Source organism: Dipodomys merriami, unplaced genomic scaffold (genome assembly GCF_024711535.1).
Source record: "Dipodomys merriami isolate MVZ:Mamm:240054 unplaced genomic scaffold, mDipMer1.0.p SCAF_4, whole genome shotgun sequence".
NCBI lineage: Eukaryota > Metazoa > Chordata > Mammalia > Rodentia > Heteromyidae > Dipodomys > Dipodomys merriami.
The window spans coordinates 52600668-52621312 of NW_027205603.1; the positions used below are offsets into that span (position 1 = coordinate 52600668).

The following is a 20645-nucleotide window of genomic DNA, read 5'->3' on the forward strand; positions in this document are numbered from 1 at the left end:
TTAGCATTGCAAACTTTTTTTATTTTTTTAATTCTAGTTACTCATACATAGAGAACACAATCCTTCTTAGCTCTCAACTACCTCAGAATCCAATTTGATCACTTCTCTCACTTCTCTCTCTCTCACACACAAACACACACACACACAATATCACACAAGCAGACACAAGTTGTTAAATAAGGAGGCAAGTTGATACAAATTGCCAAATGAGGAGTACCGATAGATAAAATTTCTGATCAGCTTCTTTTGTATAGTCTGAAAATTCACAAATGAGTTCCCAAAATATCAAGAGAGTAGATCCAGATTTACACTGCAGGCCATGTGAGATTCATAGAATTCATGTTGGAACACCCAGTTGGCAACCAAAGTGATCACAATAATGGGAGCACAGCAGAAACCACAGTCCAAGACACCTGCGTGCATGCTAACCACAACAGACTTTCCATACTGACCAGACAATTTAGACACAGAGATAGACCACTGTTTTTAAATTTCAGGCTCAGATGAAAAGACACTAGGGCAGGAGCTTGTCATCAAGCTATACCATACCTTTGGAACTATGAGACATGCTTCAAAGAGCAAGGATCAATTGATTTACATAACTGTGGTTCACAAATTTCTAAATCAACATAAGGGTAATGAAACAGCATGGGAAGAATAAGCAGTTTATTACTGATCAGAGGAAAACTTTCATATCTAGTTTTAATTGAATTTGTCTATTTGAAATGATTAGGCTTAAGGTTAAAAATAAGGAACGGGCTTATTTCGTCATCCCAGTGCAGATCCTCAACCCATACCATTGTGCTGAGTTACCCATTGCCACATTTATGAGTCTTAGCCTACACATCAGCTCTAGTAGCACCTCTCACATTCCCAGATGTGAAACAAGTAGATATTTAGGGTTCCACTCCACAAGAATTCCGCCACTTCAAAGGGGAGTCATATTTCTAAACAATATAAATTCTATACATAAAATTCAAATTCACTGAACTGTTTCATTGAAAGTTCAGCTTAACTGATTGTTTTCCTAAAATGACACTGGATCCATCCATATAATACTTCATTATTTTTAAGCACCCCAAAAAAGTAAAAGTAATGAATTGTTGGGATTTTTTGAGCATTTTTTCCTTAATACAGGAATTTTCCTTTCATGCTTTAGACTCTGTCATAACTCCATTAAAAATCTTTGTCTCCTCTCCTTCCATCTGGGAAATTTCTCTGTCAGTTTTTCTTTCAATTCCTATCAATTAACAGACATTTTCCTTTATATATAACAAGAAGAGTCTCTATTCTTCTGCCAACTTGGTGCTTTTAAGTGTGTCATATTAATATATGTAGTTGTTGTTTTACAGTCATTCTCATTTTAAGGGAGCAGAAAATGTCTATTTGTAATTATTATTTAGTGATATGAATATTGCCTCAACTTGAACATAATACATTTTAAGGGTATCAGAAGGGCTATGCACATTTGTAATCACAGATACTTGGGAGGTGAAGGTAAAAGGATCTCAGACTAGGGGAGTCTAGAGGAAATATAAGAGACCCTACAGAAAAAATAAAAGCCTAAAGCAAAAATAAATGACTAAGATGTGGTTCAAGTGATAGAGCATGGGGTGAAGCTGAATTGAAAGACAAATACCACAAAAAAATAATAAAATCTGTGTCAATAGCGTTTATACCCTAGATTTTGCCAGCACTTTATATAGCAAATTGTCGACATCATTATGTGACCACTATAGAAAATATTTTAAAATTAGCCAATTAAAACAACATTATCTGGTAAAGCATATGAGTGATACAACTTCATTTCATCTTTCAATGATTAGCTTAAAAATTTGACTTGACTGAAAAGATGGAATTTTGTGGTCAGTTCTATTATTTCTTCATAATGAAGGAAACTTTATCACCATGGTGCCATAGATTTCACTTATGTATGCTGAAAAATGGTGTCTGTTGGCAGAGAACATGTTCTTCTTTTGGTTAATGAGCATCATATTTAAAAGAAGCACATTTACTTTTGTGAGAGAACTGAAGGAGCATTTCTATGGTAATTATGGTAGTCAACATCAGAAATGTTGTATTATCAGGACCACACTTTCTTAATATGTAAAAAATGTTTCTGTTTCAAATAATTAATATTTAATTTTCCAAAACATGCACATTCTTTCTTTTAGTCTTTCTTTAAAGAAGTGATTGATGAAACATACTTGTTCTAACTTGATTTTATGTTGCTTACAAAGATTATATTTAAAATATTACTATCATTATAAACTTAAATGCTACTTTTCTTAAAGATTTGAGACAGGCAGCTGAAGAGAAAAGAATATATGAATAACAATCTAGTTCAGCAATACTTTCATTTCTCTATCATAAATCAGCAAGAAAAAACAAAAGAGAATTAAGAAACACCAGAAGCAAGACCCTGATCAAAGCTCATTATTATTTTAAACTTAATAGAAAATATTTATTCTTATAATAATCATAATAGAATCTTATAATTAATTTTGGTAAATAACATATCTTATTATATTACTTTTATTTGTAATTAACTTTTTATTATCTCCTATAGTGACAAATTATTAAAACACAGGAGCTAGGCTCCAGTGGCTCACATCTGTAATCCTTGCTATGCATGAGGTTGAGATCTGAGGATTTCCATTTGAAGTCAAACCAGGCAGAAAAGACCCTGTAAGACTCTTAATTCCAATTAACCACTAAAAAACCAGAAGTAGAGCTGTGGATCAAAGTGGTAGAGTTCTAGCCTGAGCAATAGAGCTCAAGGACAGTACCCAGGCCCTGACATCAAGCCCCACAACTCATAAATAAATAAAGCAATCAATCAAGCAAATAAGAACAGGAATATAAATTGAAAAAGTTCAATTATTTACTTTATTCACCATTTATTCGTCATTCTTATTTCACTTGCATTATTAAAAAGCTTTAAAATCTTATTAAATGTTTTCATGCTCCTTTCTTCTTTCAAATTTTGTACAATGTGCAGAGTATATGTTTTTTGAATAAATAACAAAATGATATTTTGGAATCCCTAGGCTTTATAAACATTCATCCAGTTCAAAATCCTAAAAAAGAAACAAAAAAACCCCAAAAAACAAAAATCTGTGATCTCTTATCTTTTCTTCTCCTTAGCCAGGGATAACTAATTTGTCTATAACACTTTTAGTTACCTTAATAATACTTGTTTTCTTCTCTTTGTTTATTGTGAGAATACCATACAGAGGAGTTACAATCACATGGGCAAGATAATGAGTACATTTCTTATCAAGCATTGTTGCCTCCTCTTTGTTTCCCCTTCCCATCCCTTCCCATACTCCTCCCACCTCCCTTGTTTTCTTCTTTATGTTAAAACGATTCTGCATTTCTTAAAATGCTCATTAAATGTTATCAATTTCTTGGCTTCCCTTATGTATTCGCCTTTCTCCTTCCTCTTGACTGGGGAGTAATAATTTTGGTAGTAAAGCATGGGCAAGCCAGAGTCCTTGAAAAGGACCCTTACAAATGTCCATGACCTCTTTAGACATTTTTTTCCCAAGCACTGGAAAATCCGCATGTTAGCGCAAACTGATGTGAGAGGCATTTGGCAGGAAGCAAATCATCTTTGTTGCTGTTAACTGAAGGAGGGATAGAAATAGTTTTGACAAAACTCAAAGTTATATTAGAATATTAGCTTCTCTTACACAATAGCTCCTCTAATTGATGCAAACATTCATTGAGACTATCAAGTCTTAATTATGATGGGTTTTAAAAGGATACCCCTACAGCTGCAATGATATACTCAAAAATAATAATAATAAGACATTTGCATGCTAGCTTTCTCACTTTTTTGGCTTGGGAGAACCACTTATGGGAGGAAGGATTATTTTCCTCACCATTTCAGAGGGTTCAGTCCTTGGTCAGTTGGCCCCAGGCTCTTGGAAGAATGTCGTGGATGGTAGGAGCAAGGGCAAAAGAACTTCTCACCTCATGACTGAGAGGAAGCAGAGCAAAGGAAATAGAGAAAGAGACCAGGTTAAAATATGTTTCCTGAGGCATGCCCTCAGTGGCAAGATTCCTCTGTAGGCCCAGATAATATCATCCTAAAACGAGACTATCAGAGAATCAATCCATTCATTTTGTAACAGCCCTCATAATTTGTCTTTGGTAATCTCATCTCAGACACACCTAGAGCTGTGCTTTTCTATTCCGTTAGGTATTTGTCCATTCACTCAAGTTGACAATTCTAGATTAGCTATGACAAGTTTGCTTTATAATAAAAATGCAAACAAGAAAGTTTTGAGATGTACTACATTGGTACATTATGCATTCTTTTGGAAGAAACCGTTTTTCTGGTTCTAAGGCCTTACTCCAACTGTACTCAATTCTCTTCATATTCTAATTGAAGAGGGTTGATCAGATGAAATAAAATGTGCTTCTTCTAATAGACATCTGAAGCTAATTGCACAATCTGCCTCCTACTTCCTAAGAAAGACAGGACTTTCCTCGTTATTCCTGTGAGCTTTGGTACTGTTTCAATTGTCTCGTGGTTCAGGGAGTTGTTGGATTTTAAATGGATACTCCTGCTATGGGAAATAGATGCTGTTTTTCACCATATTTTTTCTTATCAGCCACAGATAATTAGTTCTGCCTGACAAAGCACATCACAAGGGACAACTCCATAGTTTTCATGAGCATCTCAGCAGTATCTTCCTTATGGCTAATTCTTCCTGAACCTGTTTAAAACTGCTTTATTATAATTACTATTTTCTCATCCTTTATCCACATTACAAATGTCGGCACTATTATATATGAAGCAGACATCTGCATGTCATCTTTACAATGTGCTTTGATATTTTCACAGCACATTGAATTTGGGGCATAAAAAATAAATTCACTTTTCTGTCCCTCAGAATATATGTTTACCCCCTGACATTGGTGTCCTGAATAGATCATTAATACATCTAAATTTCTGAGTGTCCCATTTCTTCTGATTATTTTTACCTAAACTGAGGTAGCATAAAGGATAGTAAATATTCTCATTCCTGTAATCAATAAATATCAATAAAATTATATATTTAAATAGTAGAAAGTATCAAAAGATGCAATCAACAATTTTATGCAAAAATAGTATTATGCCATAATCAAACCTCAGGAATAAAGGAAATACATTTGATTATCTATCTAACTATCTGTCTTTCTCTCTCTCTGTTATGAAATATAATCCAGTTAAAATACATGAAAATCTGAAATTATACTTCTTATTTTTAAAGATATATGAAAGTAATCTTTCTTTCCTGACTCTGGTCATCAATTATATTTGGAAGAAAAAGTGTATTACAGATGTGTTTTCTACTTCTACTCTTTTACATCTGCATTTTAATTTGCTCTCCTCTCTTACTTTCTTTTTTAACTCTGGACTCTTGAAACTTTATCCTTATCATCTCTACAGCTTATTTTCTTTACAAAGATTATTTACTCAAAGAGATCCAACTCTCAAAATCTATGTCAATTGGTCTCAAAGCTCTAAAAGGACAAATGGGAAATTTAAATTTCAGGAAAGTTGTGGGTTTCTTTTTCTTTTTCTTTCCTATGAGATAATTCTATTTGTATACCATGCTATCACTTCTAATGCCATAATATCCCTAAAACAATTTAGTGACTTTGTCTAAGCCAAGTTCTAACACCAACTTATCTCTTCCTCTCACCTTTAAAATCCTTTTTCCCCTACAATCAGTCTTCCATTCTTCCAGGAGAAAAGGTAGCATCAAATAATCTTCTTTCATTTTTCTTCAGACTTCCAAATTCTATTCTCAAATTGATTTGAGCCATCCTCTTATAACTTCTTAGCATCTTTGCTCACTGGTAAGGTGGGGAACAAATTCTTCCATAGTTTATGGAGGGACTATTGATGTAGTTCTCACAATGAGGCATTTTTAAGGATATTTGTAGTGTTTTACTGCTTTAGTAGGAAGTCTTTCCTCTCCTTTAAATTCTCAGCAACATCTGCCTCTTTTGAGTACTCCTGCCTTCCTGAACCTCTCTTTCTGATAACACCTTTGCAATCTTCCTCAATGCCCATGTCCTAGGCAGTCAGAGGGAGCTTAAGGTCACACTGCAAATGGTATAACGAGTAAAGGCATATCCTCTTTCTATGTCCCATGTACTTCATTTGAAAAATGGGGTTAATAATAGCATTGGCTCAATATTCCTCACACATAATGCATTGTGCTACCCTGGGTCACTTTTTTGAAATCCCGCTAATCATTTCCAAATATGCTATGGAGACTTTCATTTCAGTTTTCCACATATTCCTTCTTCACTTCATTATGTACCCCCTCCTCTATACCCCTAACTCCCTTCTCTATAGTTCCTTATCCTATTTAGCCAGATTATTCTATAAATTCTAGCTGGGCTATGCCCCTCTAATGGGCAGTAAGATACTATAATGACAGAGAGAAGATAGCATTAGAGGCATACAGAAATGAAGGAATTGGCTGTCATATATGGTAATCAAGGGGTACAAAATATTCTCAGGATTTGTAAATGATCAAGCTACTACAGTTGGAGATCCTGTATCCATGGACAATCAACAGACAGAACAACTCCCTGGAACTTGAATGACTTTGGTTGAGCTAAAATATGAGTAATGAAAGAAAAAATATAATTTTTTCCAAATCTTTCCATTTCCTAACAAATGGGGCAATGTCTTTCTTTCTGATGGAGGCATAGAATTCCATTGTGTACATACCACATTATCTTGATCCATTCATCTACTGAGGGGCATGTGGGTTGATTCCATATCTTAGCTATGGTGAATAATGCTGCAATAAGCTAGTTGTACTGGTAGCTTTAGTATGGTCTTGTTTGTGATTCAGGTAAATGCCCAAAAGTAGGATTGCTGGGTCATAGGGGAGCTCTATGTGGAGTCTTTGAAGGAACCTCCATACTACTTTCCAAAGTGGTTGAACAAGTTTACATTCCCACCAACAATGCAGTAAGGTTCCCTTCTGTCCACATCCCCTCCAGCATCTGTTGTTATTAGAGTTCTTGATTATAGCCATTCTAACTGGGGTGAGGTGGTATCTCAATGTTGTTTTGATTTGCATTTCTTTTATGGCTAGGGAGGTTGAGCATTTCTTCATGTTTCTATTGGCCATTCTTATTTCCTCTTCAGAGAAGGTTCTCTTTAAGTCTTTAGCCCACTTATTTTTGGGCAGTTGTTTCTTTGAGAATTTGTTGGTGGTGGATTTAATTTTTTGAATTCCAGGTATATTTTAGATATGAGACCCTTGTACGTTGTGTGTCTAGTGAAGATCTCCCAATTAGTGGGCTTTCTATTGATCTTACTAGCTATGTCTTTTGTCATGCAGAAGCTCTGCAACTTCATGAAATCCCATTTGTCCAACTTTTCTTTGATTTGTTGTGTTTCTGGGTCTCTAGTAAGAAAATTTTGGCCTATGCCAAGGAGACCTAAGGTTTCTCCTATTCTGTCCCGTAATGTTTTCAAGGTGTCTGCATTGACTCTGAAGTCTTTGATCCATTTGGAGTTGATTCTGGTGCAGGGTGATATATCAGGATCTAGCTTTAGTTTTCTACAAGTGATTAACCAGTATTGCCAGCACCATTTACTGAAGACACTGTCTTTCTTCCATTCTATTTAGTGTATGTCTGAGAAAAGCAGAAAAGGTCAGATAAGATGATGTTAAGCAAAATGAACCCCAAGATAAGGACACCAGTGTTTTTTTCTTTCTTGCTGTTGTTCTAAAGTATTTATAAGGTACCATGTGAATTTTTTGGATGCTTTGTATGTCCCTCCTCCATGGTATAAGTTTTGTTTGTACTGTATTTGAGGTTAGTATAATTTGTAGAGGGGAAGGAAAAACAAATTATTTGAATAAGGATACAGGTGGACCCATTGCAACAATGAGATGTACAAGATGTTATGTCAAAAATGAACTTTACAACTTTGGCGTGGTGGGGGAGGGAGGGGAGATAGGAAGGGATGGGAAGAGGAAACAAATGAGGAGGTAACAATGCTTGGTAAGAAATTTACTAATTACTTTGCTCATGTAATTGTAATTCCTCTGTACAGTATTTTCACAATAAAAAAACTTATTAAGAAAAAGAAAGAACAAATAAGTCAATGACTTATTATTCTCCTGGCCTCTGAAGATTTATATTACCTGGCATGTCACAAATTAGAAATAACTATAAACCCGTTTTGTCTAAGGTAATTGCTACTGTTCACAAATATTGTCTAATTATTATTTGGATTCTTATATTACTAATAAAAAGGGCTGGGAGTATACTCTGGTATAATGCTTAACTAGTATACACCAGGTCCTGGGCCTGAACTCCAAAAGTTTGAAACAAAAACAACAAAATATAAATTTATCTTTAGTATATGTCTGGGAAAAGTAGAAAAGGTCAAAAGCTATGTATGTATGACCCAATAAGATAAAGTTAAGTGAAATGAACCCCAAAATAGGGACACAAGTGGTTATATTTCTTGGTATTGTTTCTAACGTATTTATAAGGTAACATGATTTTTTGGTTGCTTTGTATGTTCCTCTCCCATGGTATAACCCTTGTTTTCACTGTATTTGATGTTGGTATAATTTGGGGAGTGGAAGGGAAAAAACAAAATGTTTAAATAGGGATACAGGCTGACCTATTTTAACAATGAGATGTATAAGACACTATGTTGACAAATGAACTTTACAGTTTAGGCACTGGGCAGCAGGGAATGTAGTTGTGGAAGTGGGAGGGAAGGGATGGTAGGGGAAAACAAAGGAGGAGGCAACAATGCTTGATAAGAAATGTACTCATTATCTTGCTCATGTAACTGTAACCTTTCTTTACAGTATTTTCACAATAAAAAACTTATTAAAAATTATCTTTCCGTTTGTTAAGCAAATAAATGTGACTAGAAATGGTGCTAAGCTTGATAACCTGATAAACATTGCAGATCCTTAAGAATGGATTTGTTTTTAAATTTCCTTGATTTGAGCATCCCACAATATATGCATGAGACATCACATTATACTCCCTGAATATGTGCAATTGCTATTTGCCAATTAAAAAACAAACTGCAAATAAGGGAAACCATAGGACCTATGTTTCTTTGGGCCTGGCTTACTTTACTTAATATAATTTTTCCCAAATCTTTCCATTTCCTAACAAATGAGGCAGTGTCATTCTTTCTGATGGATGCATAGAATTCCATTGTGTATGTGTGTGTGTGTGTGTGTGTGTGTGTGTGTGTGTGTGTGTGTGTGTGTGTGTATATATATATATATATATACGATATTTTCTTGATCCATTCATCTACTGACAGTCATCTGGGTTGGTTCCATATCTTAGCTATGGAGAATAATGCTGTGATAAACATAGTTGTGCTGGAAGCTTTAGTATGCTCTTGTCTGTGATCATTTAGGTAAATGCCCAAAAGTGGGATTGCTGTGTCATAGGGGAGCTCTATGTGGAGGCTTTTGAGAGACCTCCATATTGCTTTCCAAAGAGGTTGAACAAGTTTACACTCCTACCAACAATGCAGTAGGGTTCCCTTCTGGCCACATCCCCTCCAGCAACTGTTGTTACTACATTTCTTGATATTAGCCATTCTAAGTGATGTGAGGTGGAATCTCAATTTTGTCTTGCTTTTCATTTCTTTTGTGGCTTGAGAAGCAGAAAAGGCCAAAAGCTATGTACATATGACCATATAAGATGATGCTAAGCAAAATGAACCCCAAGATAGGGACACAAGAGGTTTTATCTTTTTAGCTGTTGTTTTTAATGTATTTATAATGTACTATGTGATTTTTGTGTGTTTTTTTGGTATGTTCTTCCCCCATGGTATTAACCCTGTTTTGACTATATTTGATTCTGGTACCCTGCATCTTGTATATACATTTTTCTAATTTGGAGAGGGGAAGGGAAATAACAAAATGTTAAAATAAGGATACATACTGACCCATTGTAACAATGAGATGTACAAGACACTATGTTGAGAACTGACTTTACAGCCTGGTTGGGGGTGGGGGAGAAGTTGGGAGGTGGGGAGGGGAGGGATGACAGGGGGGAAAGAAAAGGAGGGGTAACAAAAATCTATAGGAAATGTACTCATTACCTTACTCATGTAACTGTAACCCCTTTGTACAGTATCTTTACAATAACGATATGTATTAAAAATAAAACAAATAGCTATTTCTTTGGTTTGGGCTGTTTACTGAAGTAATTATCCTTACAATTAGTGTTTTTTCTTGTTTGTGTCTATGAGAAGAGCTTGAGTCTATATATTGCATAGGCAAGTACACGAGGCTTTTTCAAATAAAAGTTATATCTGTCATCTGAGAGTTCCTCTTTATCACTTAAGATTGAGGATATGGGTTGGCCCTCCATTTGATTGACACCTATAAATCAGGCTCTGGAACTTTGCAAGGAATATCATTTCTACTGCCTGAAAGCAGATAACTTTTATTCAGCAACACCCTTTATCAGCACTCCAGGCACTTGTCAAAGAATTCAACCATGATTTCACCATAATCAAATACTTGAGAAAATCTTGCTTAACATCTGATACTTATGAATGTGTAAGGGACACATTAACTGTCCATTACTCCATCCTTTATAAAACTGAACCCTGGTGAGTTAGCCTGTAGAAAGGCAACCGAAAAAAATGCTTTCACAGAGTTGATATTTACTGTGAGCTACTTGATTTTATAGAAAGATGATCTACAATATTTCTTTGAAAATCATTTCAAATCACTAAAGCATCACAAGAATTTGGGGGGGAACCCTCCTTTGAGACCACAATGTTAGAATAAAATATTTCTTAGTGACCTTCTGTGATTCTTCAAAGAAAGAGAAGAAAGGTTGAGATAAATTTAAACTTTTATGAACATATTAACGCATGCCAGATAACAGTTACATTGATTTCGCATTTCTCTGCCAGTTTAAAGTTTTGTTTACCTAATGAAAAAAAGTTTTCATTTTTAAGGGAAAAAAAGCCTTCAAGGATTATATTTTTTAATTAGAAAAAGTAATATAGGATCAACAATCAGTATATATTTTGCTATGAATTTAAAATATTGTAATCTTTGCATATGATATATAATAATTCTATTACAATTAAATTAAAATTTTAATGAGAAAGTCCCAAGTAAGGCTATTTCAAAGTGATACATCATTTCCTGGAGAAGTAAATGGAAGCAAAATAGTCCTCAGAGCACGAGTTTTTTAAGTCACATCAATCAAGATTCAAGGGAATATTATTTTTTAATCTAATATATATCCTGACACTTTATTTGAACAATCTGCAAACATTAAAATGCTTTAACATGGGCTGGGAATGTTGCTTGGCTTGCATGCATGAAGCCTTGGGTTCAATTCCTCAGAACCACATACACAGAAAAAGCTGAAAGTGATGCTGTGGTTCAAATGGTAGAGCACTAGCCTTGAGTAAAAAGAAGCTTAGGGACAGTGCCCAGGCTCTGAGTTCAAGCCCCAGGACTGGTAAAAAAAAAATGCTTTAGCAAATCCTAAGAAGCTTTTCTTTAAAGCAAAGTATTTTTTATTCAAAATGACATATAGAAGTCATGGTAACAACTATTTAGTTTATACATAATTTATAGGATGAGTGAGCAAATGGTGTGTTTGCTGTATGTCTGTCAACCCTTCTATCTAATTGATGGACCTTTATATCTATCATATGTCTATGAATACATGTATCTGTGTTTCAATGTGAGTAATCAATGCATGCTCATACCTATTAGATACTTTTTGCTGTTAATATAAAGCACAGAGTAAAGAAAATTTAAATCAGTATAGCATTGACATTGACAATGTAGCTTCATCAATAACTATAATTAATTCCAGGAAAAATTTAACCAAGCAATAAAATATCCTTTGTCCATTCCTTGTATGTTAGGGCAGAATATTAGATTTTATAAAATTTTATCTTTAAACATCACTCTTCTATACTACAAAAAATAATGAATAAAACTATTAAAGATTTGATTTTATGCCTCTGCTTTCTGATAGCTTATACATTTTTTGTACTTTTTAATTTTTTTTATTGTAAAGATTCTGTACAGAGGGATTACAGTTATATAGTAAGGTAATGAGTACATTTCCTATTGAGCATTGTTACCCTATCCTTTGTTTTTCCCCTACCATCCCTTACCTCCCCACCATCCACAGCCCCAATTCCTCCCCCACCCAGCAAGGATACAGGTTAATCCATTGTAACTATGAGACAGAAAAGAAGCTATGTTGAAAACGAACTTTACAATTAATTGTGTCCCTACAAAATTTATAATATATCACCCTGTGCCAGAATTAACTCCAAATGGATCAAAAACAGGAAAGGATAGGGGATAAGCTAGGGGTCCTTGGCACAGTTTGAAACTTCTTAAAGTTCTAGAACACAACAAATCAAAGAAAAGCTGGATAAATGGATCACATTAAGCTGCAGAGCTTCTGCATGGCAAAGGACATAGCTAACAAGATAAATAGAAAGCCCAAAAATTGGAAGACAATCTTCATCAGCTATACAAAAGACAAGGGCCTCATAACAAAAATATACCTAGAGCTCAAAAAATTAAATACCCCATCAACATATCCTCAAAGAAACAACCACCTCATTAATAAGTGGTCTAAAGGATTAAAAAGAGACTTCTCTGGAGAGGAAATAGAAACATGGCCAATAGAAACATGAAGAAATGCTCAACATTGTTGACCATAAAAGAAATGCAAATCAAAACCACATTGAGATTCCACTTTCACCCCAGTTAGAATGACTATTATCAAGAAAACAAATAGTAACCATTGCTGGTGAGGATATGACCATATAAAATGATGCTAATAGAAATGAACTACGGCTGGGAAGGTAGCTCACTGGTAGAGTGCTTGCCTTACATGCATGAGGCCCTCGGTTCGATTCCTCTGCACCACATAAGCAGAAAAAGCCAGAAGTGAGGCTGAGGCTCAAGTGATAGAGCACTACAGCTGAGGGACAGCGCCCAGGCTCAGGGTTCAGGCCCCCAAAAAAAAGAACTACAAGACATGAAAAGAACAGGACTTTTTTTTTTTTTCGTTGTTGATCTTGTTGGCATCAAGGTACTGTATCAAATTCTTTGTTTGTTTGGTTGGTTTTTTTTTGGAGGGTCCAGTCGTGGGGCCTGAACTCTGGGCCTGGGCGCTGTCCCTCAGCTCTTCAGCTCAAGGCTGGCACTCCACCACCTGAGCCACAGCGCCACTTCTGGCTTTTTTCTTTCTGTTTATGTCGTGCTGAGGAATTGAACCCAGGGCCTCATGCATGCAAGGCAAGCGCTCTACCACTGAGCCACCTTCCCAGCCCCTGTATCAAATTCTTTTTACTCTTTTTTTTCTTTTTTCTTTTTCCCTTTGGTTTACCCTAGTAATCGCTATTTTTGATTCTGGTACTTTGGATGGTATCAAATTCTTTTTACTCTTTTTTTTCTTTTTTCTTTTTCCCTTTGGTTTACCCTAGTAATCGCTATTTTTGATTCTGGTACTTTGGATGGACCTTGTATACACATTTATCTGATTTGAGGAAGGGAAGAGGAATAACAAAATGGTGAAACAAAGAAAACGGATGACCCAATACAACATGATTCTCAAAAGACACTATTTTTGGGGGGAGTGGGGGGGTCAAAAGGCACTATGTTCAGAATGAACTTTACAATTTTTTTCAGGAGTAGTGGAGGGAAGGGATAGTGGGAGAAAAAAAATGAAAGAGTGGGTAACAATGAAAAGTACTCAGTACCTTACTTATGTAACTGTAACCCTTCTGTATAGCACCTTTACAACAAAATAAAATATAATTAAAAATTAATTTTGTTCTTACCAAATTTATAATAAATGATTATTAATTTCATTTTATAGGACTAAACTATGCTTTGTTCTTTGTTGTAGCAAAATGATAAAATATAGATATTTAATTGCAAGAAAAATTAATAAATGAAAAAATAAATACATTTTGTAATTTACATATTTTTGGTAGCTTCTCTCTAAAACACTACTGATTTGGAAACGTCTAATAATATATAGTATTCATAGTTTTATTTATTTTTTTTTTTTGGTCGGTCCTGGGGCTTGAACTCTGGGCCTGGGCGCTGTCCCTCAGCTCTTCAGCTCAAGGCAAGCGCTCTACCACTTGAGCTGCAGCGCCACTTCCGGTTTTCTGGTGGTTTTATTGGAGATAGGAGTCTCATGGTCTCTCCTGCCCAGGCTGGCTTTGAACCGCGATTCTCAGATCTCAGCCTCCAGAGTAGCTAGGATTAAAGGCGTGAGCCACCAGCACCCGGCGACTTGTTTTGTTTTTTTTTTTATAGCTGATCTTGGAGCTTGAAATCAGGTGCTGTCTCTAAACTATTTTGTTGAAAGCTAGTACTCTACCACATGAGTTATAGCTCCACTTCTGGCTTAGTTTGATGATTAATAAGGGTCTCAAGGACGTTCCTGACCATGCTGGCTTTTAACTGAGATCTTCAGATCCCAGCCTCCTGATTAGCTAGGATTACAGGTGTGAGTCATTGGTGCTCAGCTAGGTAGCCATGTTTCTCAAAGTGCTCTATAGGAAATGTACTTATTACCTTGCTCATGTAACTATAACCCCTCTGTACAGTATGTGCAATAAAAAGTGCAAAAAAAAAGAAACTGAAAAAAATTCTTAAAAATCAAGCTAAAAGTAGCGAAGTATATTAAAATTAGAGGTTTTTCACATAAATTTAGATGGTGATAAATAAAACTTATCTTTCAATTTCATGTAATTTTGTAAAGACAGGTACATCCAAAACCAATACAAGGACAGATGTGACGAAAGTAGAACTGTGAATCTCTCCTGAAATATTTTTGTATTTTTAAGTTTGTAGTTTAAAATATTCATATTTTGCCCAGTGGCCTACTAGTACTTCATTATACTTTTATTTAGGAAGGCTGTGTTTGATCTTTGCTCCTGTTTCCTCTGGAGCTTTAAATGAATAAAACAACAAATAATTTACTGCCCTGAAGGTGAACAGCCAAGGGCTGTGATCTGCTCAGGTCCTAACAAGTTTGACCCCACCAATACTGAAAAAGAAATGCCTATGTGGATTAAGGGAATCTGAGAAGTACATAGGCATATCACATTCATAATCACTACTTCCTATAATTACAACTTACTGTGAATGTATTGAAATAATTGCTAGTCTGAAAATTCTATTAATTAAATAAAACTCAAAGAAAATTAGTGAATATATTTTATCTCCTTTCCTACCACATACATCCTAAATAGGTAGAGGAAGAAGGAGGAGATTGGAGTTCTCAGAGGGAGTAAAAAATACAGAAAATAACCTGTGAAATTAAAAGTATATAATAAAAATTACATAAAAATATGAAAGCAATCTATCTATGGTTTCAATGAAATCATCTCAAGACTATAGGTCTGTCCATATTAGAATAACATTTATTTTGGTATTTTCTATAGTCATTTTTGCTGGTTTTTATTTATTCATTTCATATACAAAACTTACAAATGAGGGCTGGGAAGGTGGCTCAGTGGTAGAGCTCTTGTCTTGCATGCTCAAGGCCCTGGGTTCGATTCTTCAGCACCACATAAGCAAAAAATAAAAAGCCGGAAGTGGCGCTGTGGCTCAAGTGGTAGAGTGCTAGCCTTGAGCTGAAGAGCTGAGGGACAGCACCCAGGCCTAGAGTTCAGGCCCCCTGACCGGCCCCAAAAAATAAAAAAAAAACTTACAAATGAGACAATATTGACCATCTAAAGGTTAGTTCCAGTGTAAGAGACTTTTACATTGTCAGGTGACTTGTCATAAAACTCTCCTATTCTATTTAATTAGCTTAAAAAAAACAATTTCATTGTTTGAAAAGAAAATTTTATTTCACAATATAAAGTTTATCTTAATAAAGACTAATTTACTTGTTAAATGGCATGAAGATAGAATTTCCTGTTATTGCCAGAAGATCAAGACTTGATCAAACAAACAAACAATTGATCCCAGGCATTCATTCAAGACTGTTATTATCTTCAAAACATGAATTATGCTTAACTCAAAGAAAAGATCATCACGAGTTTATTGACTACATATTGTCACTTAAAATCCAAATCATCTCGATTCCCTAGGTTTCAAAAAATAAAAAATAACAATAAGAAAACAAAGTATAAGGATAACACACGCAAGTATCCAAAAAAAAAAAAAATCGTACTTCTAGGACTTTGTAAGTAAATGGCAAAATATAAGGATTTATTTTTCTTGTTCTTTTAAAATTGGCAATAAAATCAGCCTGGATCATTCATATATGCAGATCTCTTGTTCAAAGATACAAATAAGATAGCTCTTTCTGATCTTTCTCCTGTAAAGTATTTTTCTTCTGGCAGAGTTTTGTTCATATCAGCAAGAATGTTTTCTGGAGTTTTCACCAATGTTTAAATTTGTTAAAGAAATAACATTATAGAGTCTGCAATATTTTTTCTAAGTTACTTTTGCCACATGTCTTTAGAATGCATCTGTATGACCCAAATCTGTCCAGTGTTTGCAATGGCCTTACAATTTTCCAGTATTTTACAGGAAATTTTGCCAGGGCTGAAGCTCCTGGTCTGACAGTTGTCCTGTCTTTTTCTCTCTGTTGTTTCCATACTTTCTCTTTTGCTTTTCTTTAGCCCACTCTCCCCTCCCCTTCCTTCTTTTTCATCTTTCTCCTGATCTTATTGTCTCACCTTCTTAATCGTAATAACAACACTATGATATAAAAGTTACTTGGGAAAATTCTCAAAATAAGCTGCTATATATATTTATATATATGTATGTATATTTAGAATGGATGATTGTCATATCATCAATTTATGGACAAAAACAAATGGTATCAACACTTGACAGGTATGTTTTTTTTATCCTGTTGGGACCTCAAGTGTGTTTATCAGGAAACTGATCAGTGCCTTCTTGCATGCACATGTAATAACCATTTCATGTAACTTTATCATAAAAATACATTACATTAACTTCATATAAAGTCAATACATTCAAATAACAATATTAGTAAACCTTAATTTGTTCTACATTTACTTCTTGGTTAAAAAGCACATTAACTTGATATGCAAAAACTAAATATAAAAGAATGAAGTTTAATTGTATATATGTGTGTATACATATATGTTTAGATAGATAGGGACTGTTTGGCTTCCATAAAATGTGTTGTATGATGAGCAAAGTATTAACATTTAATGGTACAGAAATTTTGATAGCTCTATCTGCCTTATTTCATACATGCCATAATATATTTTTTAGAATTTATTTTCACATTTTCTAATCATTTTCTCAGGATAATTCAGGCTGATTTTGGCACTGATACTGATATTTTCAGTTTCTCGAGATATGGAAAAAAGTACAAGAAACCATTAAAACTTAAAACAGGAGTGTAAATCAATTATGTTCATAACAGGAATAAGACAGATAATGAAGAAAAAGTTAATCAAAGTTTTAAAAATCACTAAATTAAAAAAAATGCCAAGTAATATGGGAAAAAAGAGGATATTGGACAGACCACATCTTTTTAAAGTTTTTTTGTGCTTTATTTTATGTATTTTAAATGTTTTTATTTGTCCTTAACTGATTATGTTCTTCTTTATATGTTTTATGGAATCAAATACAATAATGAATAAACTATGTATTGTGATCTTTATCCGTGGTGAATATTATAGCTAGATTTATACATAACCACAAATTTCTGTTATATGTACTAAATTTGAGAACTCATGTTGTTAATTGATCTCAAATCAGTACTTGAGCATATTTAATATCTTTTATATACTTGTTTGAAATACGTTACTTAAAAAGTCATATTTAAGTTTGGTTCAATCTCATCTGTTCTGTGTACTATCAGTGGTTGAACTGATTTTATTTTACACAAATCTTTAAAATAAGTATGATATCAATGTTTTAAAATCGTTAACAAAATTTAATGGTTGGGGCTTTTTTCTAAATACTAGTTTCCTCTACCAGATTTTGTTTACTCTTGTTTTAATGTTATGATGCAACTCTGAAAAGATGAGAATGGAGCCTTGGAAATAAATGGTAGTGGAACATTTTGAGCATTGTGCTGCAATTATGTAAGTAAATGGAGAAAGTGGAAGGAGGATATTGATGTCTTGCTTTTCTTCAGCAGAATTGCATTTAACATAAAGGGGAGTCATTTTATTGAATAATAAAAGCCTGACAATCACTGTGATTGGCTGTCAGCCATTGCTGCAGTGTAATTCTAAACAGCTTGTTTTTCAAAGTTCTTCTTGAATAACTCTTTAAACCCCAGACATTGCTCGGCCTGATTGAAATGTTCAAAACTCAGTTTTCAAGTGAAAAATCTCCTATTTCAATACTTCCCTGAGATAATGGATGGGAAAGATGTGCATCTATTAGTATTTTGGAATACTATATTGTTGAATATATGCATTCATATTTTTCTTTTAAATTATTAGAAGTGAATATATTTTAAGCTGGAAACTAAAAATTTAAACATTTAGCAAACTTAGAGTTAAATGGCAGATAAAATTAAGTCATGAGTCATGGAATAAAAGTGATTACATCTGAAGAGATTCCATTTCAAAAAAAAATACCAAGTTCATCATGTCTTGTAGGGCAAAACACATTGGTGTGCATAATCCAGCTTAAAGTCTGATGATTTCTGAATAGAATTTAAGGCTTCCAAAGTCACCAAATCCACTTTGATGCCTTCATCTGTCGCGGTCAGCATTCCTAATCAACTGTCCTCACTGGAATGTAAGTATAGTAAATGCTTATTCAGTTGGCAACTCTCCAAAATAAATATTTTAATTATATTTTAATAGCTATTTTAAATTACTTTTCTTTAAATTGTGTACACTTTATTTGACCAATGAATTCTGACCAGAATGTCTAAGAAACCTATTTGCCATGATAGCTTCCAGTAATAGATATATGTTTAATTTCCAGAATTATCCAGGTTAGATCCTTTGTGGATAGAGGGATTTTATCTTAACCCTCAGCGCTGGAAACATGGAGATAAAGATCCGGAGCAGAAATCTGAAAACTGCAGGACTGTATTAATTGTTCATTTTCAAACCTAGACATGGTAATTAATTCTCTCCAATCTAGATTCAAAGCAACACAAGAAAATGGTCCTGAAGGGAATATCACACGAAAAACTATTGAAGAAAAATAAATGCGTTCCAGCGTCCAGAAAGCTGATTCTTCAACAGGCAGCCACAGAAAAATCCCAGCGCATTCAGCGATTGGTTGATGGTACCTTTGTTGAGGCAACCCGCACACTACACAGGTGCTGAGTGGCGAAATCCCCTCCACCCTCACCTTCCTCACCACTGCTCTCCCACCTAGTCTCTTGTCCGCTAAGCCTCCACCTCAATGCCGGTGCATGGCTTCCCCTGCCTGGACCGCCAAGTGCTGACTGCCTCCCCGCGACCGCTCACACAATGGGCTCACTTGTTTCCCTCCGCACCTCTCCTCTGACTTCCAGCCTGAGCAAACAACTTGAGCAAGAGTCAGGCAGGAGCCTCTGCCCCAGCGCGTGGACCCGCAGGGCCTCCCAGAAGAGGTCGGTAGCAAGCGCGCACCCGCGCACTAAACAAACAATGCCTGGTCCACTAATGAATAAATTAACCATATCCACGCCCCATCCTTCACTTTACCACCACCACCACCACTAATAATAATAATAATAATAATAATAATAATAATAATGTTGATGATGATAAGAAACCGGAGGACGAATTTTCTAAATAAGATAATGCTGCTTTATCATTCAAACTGCAAACATCCCTCCTTGGAAGAGAGCTAGAGACGCCGTGCGTTCAGATGTCAGTAAAGATTGACTGATGGTGGCTTGGCCAGAGACAACGCCCCCAGTATCCCAGGAGCCAGGTTGGGGTACCAAGGGAAGGGGATCAGCACTGACACAGGGAACAGCACAGATTTGGGCAGTAACAGGAGAAAAGGGAGAATTGGAAGTCAGGAGGGGGAAAAAGAAAAGGAAGACAGGAAAGGAAAAGGAAAAGGAAAATAAGGAATGAGTTAACCCAGCCTTGACTAGTGAAACTTCAGGACAGAGGAGGGAGCCGAGAGGCTCCCCTCGGGTAACTTAACTACCTTGAAAGTCAATAAATAGAATAAAATCGAATCACACAGAGGGACGCAGGAGGAAGTGGCGGGCCACAACTTCGGGGGTGAGCAGCAAGTTGTGCACCTGCTCGGAGAGAGGGCGTCTGATCAGAAGATCAGCATCCCCGTCCTCCCCCCGCCCCCTCCTTCCTCGAATGGTCCTCCCCCCGCCCCCCCCAACGCACACTCCCTATCCAGGGCGGTGCAGCCACCGCAGCAGCAGCAGCACAGGCGAAGGCAGCAGCATCCTAAGCCAGCCACGCAGCAGCAGCAGCAGCAGCAGCAGCTGCGCGCCTCCGGCCCAACCCCGCGCGCGGCTCCCCCTCTCGCCCGCGCCCTGCCTGTCTTGCGTGTGTGCGTGTGTGCGTGTGCTCAGCCTCAGCGTGAGGGGCACCTGCTCGTCTGGGCGCTCGGAGGAGGCAGCCTGGCCCCAGAGCTGCCCAGAGCCGCCGCCGCCGCCGCCGCTGCTGCCGCCGCCGCCAC

General features: G+C 35.9%; 1 long non-coding RNA gene across 1 annotated transcript; it reads left to right on the top strand.

Annotated features, from left to right (window-relative positions):
- Nucleotides 1–1961: 1961 nt before the first annotated feature.
- LOC138806276 (uncharacterized) lies at nucleotides 1962–19549 on the top strand. The gene is made up of 3 exons (XR_011365760.1): nucleotides 1962–2047; nucleotides 18647–18788; nucleotides 19143–19549. It is a non-coding gene; the product is annotated as an uncharacterized lncRNA (long non-coding RNA).
- Nucleotides 19550–20645: the final 1096 nt, after the last annotated feature.